This window comes from Hemibagrus wyckioides, linkage group LG09, assembly GCF_019097595.1.
Source record: "Hemibagrus wyckioides isolate EC202008001 linkage group LG09, SWU_Hwy_1.0, whole genome shotgun sequence".
Taxonomy (NCBI): domain Eukaryota; kingdom Metazoa; phylum Chordata; class Actinopteri; order Siluriformes; family Bagridae; genus Hemibagrus; species Hemibagrus wyckioides.
The window spans coordinates 4,067,115-4,080,290 of NC_080718.1; the positions used below are offsets into that span (position 1 = coordinate 4,067,115).

At 38.7% G+C, this 13,176-nt stretch overlaps 1 long non-coding RNA gene across 1 annotated transcript; it reads left to right on the forward strand.

Moving 5' to 3' along the window:
* The first annotated feature begins 10,869 nt into the window (after window positions 1-10,869).
* LOC131358902 (uncharacterized) lies at window positions 10,870-12,506 on the forward strand. Its single transcript, XR_009205708.1, has 3 exons — window positions 10,870-11,020; window positions 11,442-11,687; window positions 12,110-12,506. It is a non-coding gene; the product is annotated as an uncharacterized LOC131358902 (long non-coding RNA).
* Window positions 12,507-13,176: the final 670 nt, after the last annotated feature.

The following is a 13,176-nucleotide window of genomic DNA, read 5'->3' on the forward strand; positions in this document are numbered from 1 at the left end:
CATCTGCTCTCCTGACCCACTGCTTCCTTGTTCTTCTGACATCATTTCGTAAAGACGTCTGTCTTGTTTGCTACGGCTAATAAAATCACCGAGTACCCGAGCTTGCGTCCTGAACGGATTCCTGACAGAAAATCCATAAAAAAACGACAGTGCATCGAAAATACTACTCTTTCAGATGATATACATTTTTAAAAAATAAAGGTTCTTTGTCAGGATGTATGGTTCTAATCAAGAACTTTTAGCATCCGTGGAACGTTTCCATGACAGTAAAAGTTATTTTGGTGGTGAAAAAAAAGTCTTTAGACTATAAAAATATCCTTTATGGCTCAAAGAAATAAAAGGCTTCTCTTCTGTTAAGAAACATTTATTGAAAGGTTCTTCAGGGAACCAAGACGCGCATTAAGGCATTGCAGATGAACGTCCGATCGGCTCATCCTGCTTCTCATTCCAGTTCATAAACATTTGCGTTTCGTTTATGAGTCATAAAAACAGACAAGTGCGATAAAATAACCCGCATCACGCACATTACCATTTCACGACCTCGATATTTAATAACTCGAGGCTTCGTTACATTGTGCTCCGAGTTAATTCTCTGCCCAAGATGTAAACAAATAAAACACTGGATCAAGTGCTATTTTATTCCATTATTCATGCATGTAAATACGACTCCATGTGACGGAGTTCCACTTTTAGACTGTGACAAATACTTTGACGTGTTTTATAAGGGAAATAAAAAGAGAATTCACTACCGGATTATAGAGTTTAAAACGTTTCACTTAGCTCCTTTAAGACGTCCGATCTAGCCGTATGGTTTTCCTGATATATTTTAACCGGCGTCTCGGTTGAAGAGTAAATTTGGGAGAGTTCAGACGTAAAATGTCACTATTAAGGCCACAGGCTGCAGATATAGCCGGCATTCGTCCGAAGGTGATCTTCTATCCTTTCAGAACCTGTCGGTCCTTTTATGTCCCTTACTTCGCCTGAGTGAAGGTGAAAAATGGAAGGTGAGTGCAGGTCAGCATTTGGTCTACGACTACTGATGTACAGAGGAATTTAGGATGAAGTTTGTTGGAGTGGATAATGCTGCTGTAATGCTCCTGGGGTTTGGCCATAGCGCTGAATTACCTACATCTCCGACAGCCGCTGTGCTCTTTACATAGATATAATTGCTCAGCGCCGACGCTGAACAGAGGAACCTACATCAATCACGTGGAAAGAAGAAAGAGTGCTGAATATAAAGGCTTTACTTAAAGGAAACGTGAAATATGTTTATATTGATTAGCAATACGGATGCTCCGATTTTTTTTTTTTATTCCTGTGAGAAGTCAGCAGATAGGAAACTCCATGATGACAAGCGTGGTATTCTTAAAGGTTCTTGAGATGGTTCTTGTTTGGTTCTGTGAAGAACCTTTAACATCCATGGAATGAAAAACATGTTCTTTAGACAATAAAATGTTTCAGGAACAATTTGGAACTGTTTACGAAAAGTTCTTGGCAACAGACCAACAATGGTTCTTCAAGGTTCTTGCGTCACTGTGAAAACACCTTTATCGGATCTTTCTGGTACCTTTATTTTTAGGAATGTGGAAGCTTCAGAAAATGGTATGTTTGAGCCAGGAGTAGAGATGAGGACAAAACCAGACTGTCTGAAGGATTAAAGCGCCGCCGCATCGTTCTCTAAAGGTTAGGAGTTAAATCCCACTTCACGGCCAGCGATAGGTAGTCGAACGGCATTGTGGGTGATGACAGTTGTGGAAATCATGAACAAAAGTGAAACATAAGAGGTTCAAACTGAAGAACAAAAATGTCATAATTAATATGCGAGTCATTTAAAGGTATTTTCTGTATTTGTGTTTTTGTTTGTTTCCAGATTTCATAATATTTTTTGATATATTGGGTCCAGATATGTTTTATTCGGAGCACAACACATTGACATTCGCTTGTAAAATCCACCCCAACAGGTTTCAGGTGATACCTTTAGTGTGAACTTGGCATATACGATACGTCCACAAGGCTTGATACCGGGCATCAATTTGTAAAGCAGCCCTAAGGACACCCTTGCATTTGTCTCAATCAATGAGGGCGATTTTAACGGCTCCAGACAGGGTGTCTGCTAGCGCGCGTCCCCGCCATCCTCCTCCTGCCTGGGGTTACAGCGTCTGGCCACAGCACTGCCCAAAGCTTCTGTCAGCACTATGTCATGCACTGGAAATCATTACTCCTGCCTCAGGGGGCAAAGCTTCTCTACACAGCACAATTAAGGGTAAGTACGCTTGCCGTCCTCGCGGGAGCAGGACGATTCAGGGTCACGGACGCCATTAAATCGAAAAGCAAAGAAATGAGAAACAGCACGTGGTGTTTGTGTGTGTCTGTGTGTGTGTGTTTGTGTGTGTGTGTGTGTAATTCATTTCAAACGGTCAATGCAAATGCAATAAAGGCAGGATGAGTCATTTGACTGACGTGGCTGAATGTGAGAATATAGAGGATATGGATCAGCCCGGTAAGCGTGTATTAAAAAAAAGTGCTGAGAACAGAGACGACAGACGCGGGAATATTAATTAGGACGTACGGCGTAAATGACGAGGACGCTTCGCAAAAAAAAAACAGCCCATAAAACAGTGACAAGTGATAAAAATGACTTAGCTGCCAAATTCTGCTGTATATGAGATCTGTCAGAGGAGAAATTAAAGCGCAAGACGAGCTGGGCGTGCGAGGCGAATCTCCGGTTTTCACTGCGAAGTAGCGCTTATTACCAGCTCACACACCCACAACGCAACACCGGGCTTCGAGTGATTGACGCATACACACTGTTGCTTAGCATAGCAATAAAAATAGCATTCTGTCATGGCAGAAAGTTCTGTTAGAATATGAAATTGATTATTTTTCTGTTAAAACATGTCCTGATGCGTTTTTTGTCATTAAAAGTTATTAAAGCTAATATTTTTGGATAATTATTTATTATTATTATTTTGTTTTTTTATTTTTATCTAAATTTGTTTGGAAGACTTTCCTATGGTGGAAAAACATCGAGTTAATGTTTAAGTATTGTAAGCAGAACACACACTTTACCTTTTTAACATTCTGAAGTAGATAATTTGTAAAAATCTGTTAAGATTTTCTTATTTTTCTTATTAATAAAAAACCACGAGGGCACAAACTTTTGCACTCGGCCGCATAACGGATGTTTATCCATGTTCATGCAAATGGTAATTATATAGATTTGCTTTGAGGAGGAAATGAATGAGATTCTCATGAAGTAAGTGTGTGTGTGTGTGTGTTCCATTAGTGTCACCTCTAAGTGGCATCTCATCAATGCAGCCTGAAAGGCAACACCCTTACATAACTGTCTGATCGATAGCTGTCTTGCCCCTGATAGCTTTGTTTTCAACACAGTTATCACATTTTGCCAAGTGTGTGTGTGTGTGTGTGTGTGTGTGTGTGTGTGTTGGGGGGTGTATGTGATGTCAAAAATTGCCTCATTCACAATTCTGCAAACGAGATCTAGAGAATAAGGTAACGTTCAACAAGCCTGTCGGCCATTTTGTAAAGAAGTTTTAATTAATTTAAATTTAGTTTTAATTGTCATGTTATACTTTTTACTTCCTGTTATGACTTTATGTTAAATCGGCTATAAACAGTTACTTCATAACCAGCTTCTGTGCATTAGTTCCCTACAGTATCACTTACATTATGCTAAAGCAGCTAGTTATTCCCTCAGCAACCCATCACCACCCCCCACCCCCATCGCTCTGTCTTTCCCTCTGAGTCTCTCTCTCTCTCTCTCTCTCTCTCTCTCTCTCCTTCTGTTGCTCTGTCTCTCTCTCTCTCTCTCTCTCTCTCTCTCTCCTTCTGTCACTCACTGTCTTTCTCTCTGAGTCTCTCTCTCTCTCTCTTTCTCTCTCTCTCTCTCTCTCTCTCTCTCTCTGTCTCCCTCTGGCTTTCCCTGAGTCTCTCTCTCTCTCTCTCTCTCTCTCTCCTTCTGTCACTCACTGTCTTTCTCTCTGAGTCTCTCTCTCTCTCTCTTTCTCTCTCTCTCTCTCTCGCTCTCTCTCTCTCTGTCTCCCTCTGGCTTTCCCTGAGTCTCTCTCTCTCTCTCTCTCTCTCTCTCCATCTGTTGCTCTGTCTTTCCCTCTGAGTCTTTCTCTCTATCTCTCTCTCTCTGTCTCTCTCTCTCTCCATCTGTTGCTATGTCTTTCCCTCTGAGTCTTTCTCTCTATCTGTCTGTCTCTTTCCCTCCTTCTGTTGCTCTGCCTTTCCCTCTGAGTCTCTCTCTCCTTCTGTTGCTCTGTCTTTCTCTCTCTCTCTCTCTCTCTCTCTCTCTCTCTCTCTCTCCTTCTGTTGCTCTGTCTTTCTCTCTCTCTCTCTCTCTCTCTAACTGTAATATAATTTATCATGTTAGGGAGATATCAGAAAGTCATCTATCCTAAAAAAATTAAAGTCCCAGTACAAAAAAATGGATTTTAATGCAGACACTGGAGACTCCTCCCATAAATGTTAAAAAAAAAAAAAAAAACCTTTAGCTACTTAAAACAATCAGTTCTTTGTAAATGCAACTAACATTTTCTTTCTAACATCTGTATAATATCAGGTTTAGTCTGTTACTATAGAAACGCTAACCTGAGATTCAAACCCCGGCCAGGACCAAATGATTGACACCTCGTTGCCCAATCAGATTTGAGATCTGTGGTATAAATAAATCCAGAGAGACCTGCTATTGAGAAGGGACTCGTGTTGTAACGATTTTGCTTCTGAAAGGCTTTTAATCCGAAAGGTGCGTCTCGCCCTTGAAACCTCTTTCACACTTCCTCCTCACAGCTTCCCCGTGCGAGAGGGAGGAAATTAAAAAGGCTGACAGTAAGCAGAGAAGTTGCTATTATGCGTGTGTTGCAGGAACATGCCTGCTTCTCAGGTGCGACACATTTTTTCCCGCTGATTTTCGTGCCATCATCCATCATTCATCCACGAGAAGTTCCTGGCACCACGGCGTCCTTGGGGAGCGCTGTGATGCTGCAGACAGAGGTGGCTATCTTTTCTGGCTGAAGCTCCAGTGTGAACTTCTAAACAGCGTATTGCAATGTGTGTGTGTGTGTGTGTTGGTTTTAAATCTCCCAGCGAGCTTGGCAGCGGTGTCCTTGTGGTGGCACGCTGTGAGAATCCCTGCATTTTTATCTTCGCTTCTCATCTAGGCCTAATTCTGATATCAGCGACTCGAGGATTTGCTCTGCACCCTCAGGGCCAGATTTATTGAAGCATTTGGCAAGCAGGGGAACAATTTGTGCACTTGCTCTCAGACTCTCTTTCGCTTGCACAAAACAGTCTCGCAGCAGCCGCTGATTTAAGAGACGCTCCTGCTGGAAGAAGCGAGCGCACTGTACGCGGCTCGGGATAAGTGTTTCGGCTTCATTCCGGAGGTAAACATCGAACTGCAGGCATTAGTTAAGCGCCGAATAAATCAGTGAAGGGAAATATTGTAGATTGTAGATATCGTAGTAAGTTCATGTATAGTGGAATTCAGCATACAGTACAATACTACAGGATATTACACATCAAGCAATGCTAACGATTTCTATCCATTTACACTACAGTGATGTTTATTAGTGTTCAACAAACATGTTCCCATTATCACTGATACTGTAGCAGCTATAAACAACCTCTCTCTCTCTCTCTCTCTCTCTCTCTCTCTCTCTCTCTTTCTTTCTCTCTAGCTATTTATCTACAGTTTCTATCACTGTCTTTCTCTGACTCTCTCACTCTATCTATTAGTCTCTCTCTTTATCTCCCTCAGTCTCTCTCTTGCTCTCTCTCTCTTTCTCTCTCTATCTGTTGCTCACTCTATCTATCTATCTATCTATCTTTCTATCTATCTATCTATCTATCTATCTATCTATCTATCTATCTATCTATCTATCTATCTATCTATCTATCTATCTATCTATCTATCTATCTCTGAGAGTCACTCTATCTGTATCTCTCACATTATCTCTCTCGCTCTCTTTCATTCTATCTCTCTCTCTTTATCTCCCTCAGTCTCTCTCTCTCTCTCTTTCTCACAAACACTCTCTATCTATCTATCTATCTATCTATCTATCTATCTATCTATCTATCTATCTATCTATCTATCTATCTATCTATCTATCTGAGAGTCACTCTATCTGTATCTCTCACAATCTCTCTCTCTCTCTCTCTCTCTCTCTCTCTCTCTCTCTATCTATCTATCTATCTATCTATCTATCTGAGTCTCCTTCTCTGCCTTCTTTGTTAAATAAAAACACTTCTTTTTTATTAATGAATTAATAATAAATAACTGAATGAAATAAATTTCAGTTACATACATCATTGTCGTCTGCACTCGCCGTCACTATAGAAACGTTAACGTATTGGACAACTTATAGAAATCTTTACACAACATTTTCAGCCCAGTCGTCTCTTCAGCAGCACTGTAGTGTTGCCCTGTTTCAATCCTCACTAGATGAAGTGCACTAGATGTAGAGGGACCATATACAGGGAGGAGTCTTCAAACCTGATTTATTGTTAAAAAGAAAATAAAACAGCAGACTAATGACTGAAATAAAATTTGCTTAATTAAATAAGTGATTAAGTCTTTTCAGAGTTTGGAAATCATCGTTAAGACTGAAGCATAATTAAAGGAATGAGAGATATATTTTTTTTATTTATTATTTTTCTCGATGAAAAAAATTACAATAATAAGATTTTTTTAAGCATTCTAAACAAATCCAGCGCCTGAAGTACTGGATAAGTTTTTTTCTTTTTTTTTTTCTTCAGTGCTTCCATACCTTAATCTCTGCACTGGCACATCCTCCGACTGTAGAAACACGTGATAATCGAATGAGACGTGATAAATGAATCCATTTTCCTCTACGTGGGCTGGCCGGTGTAGTTTAAGTTTGTTTTCTTTTTTGTTTCTTTTCTGTATTCCCTTTTCTATCTTCCTCTTCCTCTTCCTCTTCCTCTCTCTCTCTCTCTCTCTCTCAAGCACACACACACACACACACACTGCACAGACCCTACTTGTGATTCATCCACTCTGTTAAGTTTCGATCAATTTGCCATGTTTGGAGATTCATATAGATGAGACAATGGAGAAAAAAAAGAAAGAAATGATTTTGTTGGTCGATGCAGCAAAAAATAAATAAATTAGATAAATGTATTTTTAGTTCTATATTACTGCTGCGGTGATTGTGAGGGAAGATGAGCAGAGAGCCTCATCTTATAGATAAATTAGGCTAGGTAAGAAATCACACATTACTGTCCAGGGTGTTATATGATACTGATCAACTACAGAGTGGTGCGGAATCTTTTGATATAAAAACATATTGTTTTCATATAAACACAAAGCCTGGAGTGTGTTCTTCCTCTTCCTCTACAGCAATGTTCCAACAATTCTATTTATATTATTAATAATCAATATTTTAATGGGTTATGGTCAGATTTTGTGTTATGAATCATCAGCGAGAGACGTTACTTCCTGTCTTTATTCACATTATAGCAGAGAATACTGGAATAAATGATGATTTCAGTGATGGTTATAGCACTGAATAGTGTGATAATGTGATTCCTCATCAATTCCTCTTCTTCTCTATTTTGTCTCATAGTATGGAATTTATTCAATTATTTCTATTTTTCCCATTATCATGTGTGTGATGAAAGATACTTGATTGAATCATTTAAGAACAAGTTAATGTGATTTTTGCTTACTCATAATGCATAAGTCATAATACATGTCTTTGTTGTTTGTTCTCTCAAGATGTTTTCTCTGTTCTTTTGTTTTCTCATGATGTTTTGTCTGTTCTCTCATGATGTTATGTCTGGTTATTGTTCTTTCATGATGTTTTGTCCGTTCTTTTGTTCTGTCGTGTTTTGTCTGTTTTGTTCGCTCATGGTCTTTTGTCTGTTTGTTGTTTTCTCTTGATATTTTATCTGTTCTTTTGTTCTCTTGTCATGTGTAGTCTGTTCTTTTGTTCTGTCCTGATGTTTTGTCTGTTCTCTTGTGATGTTTTGTCTGTTTGTCTGTTCTCTCATGATGTTTTGTCTGTATGTTGTTCTTTCGTGATGTTTTGTCTATTCTCTCATTATGTTTTGTCTGTTTGTCTGTTCTCTCATAATGTTTTGTCTGTATGTTGTTCTTTCATGATGTTTTGTCTGCATGTTATTCTTATATGATGTTTTGTCTGTTCTTTTTGTTCTTTCGTGATGTTTTGTCTGTTCTCTCATGATGTTTTGTCTGGTTGTTGTTCTTTCACGATGTTTTGTCTGTTCTGTCGTGTTTATTTTGTCTGTACTCTCATAATGTTTTGTCTGCTCTTTTGTTCTCTCATGATGTTTTGTCTGTTCTTTGTTCCCTTTTGATGTTTCTGCCATCATTCATGTTTTTCTATTTTTCTCTTATTTCTCAGCCTTGATCATTATCTAGATGATCTTGAGTGTTTTGCATCTACATCTCAATATAAAAGTCGACTGTCTTCGATCAATCTCTTTGATTATGATCAAAGAGATTTAAAAGAGGGTTTAGACTTGAACCCTTTTTAAAGCAAATTTCCGTGTCGATTCTTCTCATTTTCTTTTCTTGTGTTTTTATTCCCCCAAGACATCAACCTTGACTGTATTTATTATGATGTTTCAAGGTTTTCATGGTTTCCTGTTGTTCAGTTCAGGGACTCATATCTCTTCAGGCATGCAGCTCCAATTAGATCTAGTGCTCTACTTAAACTTTAGCTTGCTCCTATAATTGTCAAAAAGACTAACATTTAAAAAAATAAATAAATAAATGCAACAAAAAAAACTAGTCATTTCAGGTACATTCCTCAGAAGAATTTTTCTCAACGTGCGAATAAAATATACAGTACATCACGAAAAAAACACAAGAAAAAACTAAAATCTTGCTCTTTGTATGCACTTTCGGTAAATCGCTTCAGGTAGTACACTGCAAAAAGAAGCTGAGTAGGAGGTGGTAGTGAGGTGGATTAAATCCAGAGCCTGCGCCTTAGGTCTGGCTTTTCATGTCTTTATTTTTTTTTATATTATGTTTTAAAAAAAATAACAGCTGATGCAAGAGAATGTTTACTGGATGTTAAGAAGAGTAGCATGCTTTTAATTTAGTTGCTGTAGCTAAAATAATCCAGCAGTGTGGGTGATAAAAATAAAATTAAAAAAAAAAAAACATTGGCAAGCCAATATGGCTTCATTTAGTGAGCTGTTCAATGCCATGACAAGCAACGAGGAAGCTGGAAAAAGCTGGGGAAAGCTAGAGGAAGATGGAGGAAAGTGGAGAAAGCTGGAAGAAGCTATAAGAAGCTGGAATAAGATGGACAAAGCTGGAGGAAGCTAGAGGAGTCTGGAGGAAGCCATAAGATAAAGGTAAAGGAAGCTGGAAGAAGGCAGAGCAAGTTGGGAGAAGCTGGAGTAAACTATCAGGTGTTGAAAGAAGCTAGAGGAAGCTAGAAGATGCTGGGGAAAGCTCGAGTAAATTAGAAGAAGCTGGAGTAAGATGGAGGAAGCTGGAGGAAGCTAGAATATGCTGGTGAAAGCTATAGTAAGATTGAGAAAGCTGGAGGACGCTAAAGAGTGCTGAAGTAAGAATATAGAGAATCTAGGGCAGGGGTGTCAAACTGTATCCACAATGGGCCTGTGTGGGAGCAGGTTTTCATTCCAACCGAGCAGAAGCCACACCTGAGTCTACTGAAAGCCAAGATCAGTTGATTAAACAGGTGGAATCAGGTGTAGCTTCTGCACGGTTGAAAGGAAAACCTGCACCCACACCGGCCCTTTGTGGATACAGTTTGACACCCCTGATCTAGAGAAAGTTTGTGGAAACTAGGGGAGGCTGGATAAAGCTAGAAGAAGCTGGAGGAATATAGAGGAAGCTGGATGAAGCTAGAATAATCTGTTTGAAGCTGAAGTAAGTAAGAGGAAGATGGACTATGTTGGAGTAAACTAGAAGAAGCTGGAGGAAGTTAGAGGATGCTAGAGGAAGCTCGAGAAAGCTAGGAGAAGCTGGAGAGAGCTAGAAGAAGCTGCTGGAAGCTGAAGTAAGCTAGAGGAAGCTGGAGAGAGCTTAATAAACTGTTATGAGTAAAATAAATTAAGGCAACGAATCATTTCAACAGATATAGGAAACCTATAATTGGAGATAGATCATATATTTCAGGTAAAGTAATTTCAAGGATCAATCAATAGAATTATTGATGGTTTATTTCTTTTTAACAATGCACTGCTCCTTTTTTATTAGCTTATTTTTACTGTTATTTCTTCTAGTAAAGATAACGCAGCTCCTGTGTTCGATCCTGAGTTTGAGTTACTGCTTCGTGAGGTTTTGCATGTTCTCCCCGTGTCTGTGTCGATTTCCGTTCTCAGGTTTCCGCAGACAAAGCTTGGTTATGCTACTTGCTAAACCCTGTGTGTAAATGTGTGTGTATAGTTCATGCTGCCCAACAACGGACTAGAGGCCCATTCAGGATGCGTTCCTGCCTCACAGCCAGCGTTCCTGTGATTCAGGATGAAATCATATCCATATATCCTTTGGAATTCTTTTTCTTCTCAGTTATATGATAAATTTTGTATTATACTTTTTTCCTTAAAACATAGAGCTCGCAGCATAAGGAAGGAATATATCACTTGAGAATCATGCTGTTGTAGGAAAAGTGGATCATAAAGTGGATCATTTTCCAGTTGCAGCCTAGCTCGAAATTACCATCGATCACTGCATTGTTTCTTTATTATAGAAAGACACATCGTTAATTTTTTTTTCATCCATAAACTTAAAAAGTTTTTCCTTCACTTTCCACCATCACTTTTTTTTTTCTCTGACTTGAAGTTAATAAGAAAATAAAACATAATCAATGGCCACAGTTCCAAAAGATTGATCTTTGTGCCATCAAATAAGCTGTAAACTTCCAAACTCTCTCTGTCTCTCTCTCTGTCTCTCTCTCTCTTTCTCTGTCTCTGTCTTTCCAGGTTTTATGAACCATCCTCCGTAGGCATCAAAAAATCAGCCACTTATTAGGTATGTCCATTTTTCACATTTATAGCCAAGTTTATTCTAGAATCTGATGATGAGTACTCCATATACTTCAAGCAGACAAATTTCCTTTACAGGAATAGAAATATAGCTAGTTACTGTGTTTTGGGAGGTGGAGCTTTGTGTACAGTGCATTACCACAGAAGTAACGTGAATATCAAACCCAAATTCTACCCACTATACAGATTATTTCTACCAATACTCGAGCACCATCCTTTATTTTCTGAACAACTGATTCAATTTTTTTCTATTTGTGGAGTTTATGGGTGAGCCAGACAGAAATTCTGCCCCATAGATCATAGCTGTTTTCTTATTTCCCCTGTTTTTTTTTTTACTGCTGATGCCTGCTGAAAAATCAACACTTCAATTGGTGTCACATCACACGGCGGATGCATGTCACCTGCAGGCAAGACCTTGGTAACTGCTTTGCTCTTCCAAACACTTTTTGTTCAATCGTTTCTCATTACGCTGCTACCAGGGAGCGTTTAAGGCACTTGCCATGACTTCAAATCCTCATCCTCGGAATCGCTGCCATGGAGCCAGGGACAAGGCCGTAACCTTCAACTCTGTATACAACCTTCATGTTGCTTGCGATATAATGGATCTGCCAAACGTCAGGATTTCAATCCTCATAATATCCAACATCTGAAAGGTATTTTTTTGGATTATAAAATACAGTATGCGCAAACGTTTTGAAGCTTACGAAATTCTGTAAAGCATCTTTAAATATAATGAATTGGTAAAAATAAAAAAAAATATTTAAATAAAATAACACAAGAACTTTCATTAAAAATTGTATTAATAAATTTTATTTATAAATTTTATTGAATTTTATTAGGGTTATTGGGCTGTTTACCTGAAAATTACAATAAAAACAAACTCTGGAAATAAAAGATGGGAACAACCTACTCTCTACTCTTCTGGTACCAATTTTCGGGTATTTTCTGGTGCATTTTCGGGTACCATCATGCAGGATGTGTTGTGGTCAGCAGTGAGGTGAGGTGAGAGGAGTTAGATCGGAGAGCGTATTTACCACCTAAGATCCTTTAGAGTCTTTAAACTGTTTTATTTCAGACCTGTACCATCAAGAACATCCTGACAGGAGGCATCACAGCCTGGTTCCTGGAGCTCTCTGACCTGCAGTTGATCTATAACTGATTCCTGGACCAAGGCCAGGAAGAGAGCGAAGACCTCAGCTAGCCAAATCGCTGGCAGGGAAGCAGTTCCTCTTACTGAGGATTAGGAGATGCTTCTTCCCACAGGCCATTCAGATCATCAACCAGCACATAAGACTAAAGCTTGGATTTTTCCGGAATATTCTGCATAACATCCACTACCACAAACTGATTCTCTCAGAATATACAATCAAATTGTTTCACCCACTGATCTCTATTCAAATATTTTTCTCTTTCAGGTAAATTCTATCTTTAATGTAAATGCTATTCTTCTTCTTCTTCTTCTTCTTCTTCTTCTTCTTCTTTCGGCTTTACCCTTCAGGGGTCGCCACCGCGAATCATCTCTCTCCATCTATCCCTATCCATTTAATGTAAATTCTATTCTACTCAATAAAATGTTTTACTTCATATTTAACCATTGAAATTAGATTTTTTAAATTTGCTACTTTAATGTACATGTACAGACATTTTCCTTTTAACATAAATGTAACTACAACAGCTGTAACATTCCAAGACCTATACACACATAAAACACAGATCTGGCAACCTTTAGACAGAGTTTCTCTACACATGTCATAAGGACTGAACTCATCAGAATTCAGATCTTGATACACTGACATCACATCCTTTGTGAATTCTCCCACCTTGTTCCCAAGAGTTACTGGGATTAGCTCTGGATCCAGTGCAACCCTGACCAGTATAATGTGGGTACTGAATAATTTAGATTGTATCCACAATATGTCATGCTGAAATTGATGTTTTGGGCTGTATATAGTGTACTCCAGAACCTATGAAATGCCTAAAGGGGAACAAAATTAAACATATGAATGTGATTAGAAAATATTGTAGATTCCTGTGAGATATGTAGCTCAGTGCTTTATTTTTCATTATACATACATCACTAGGTGGTGGATATTATTTCATGTATGTCATCTGTCCATCCATCCATCCATTCGTCCATCCATC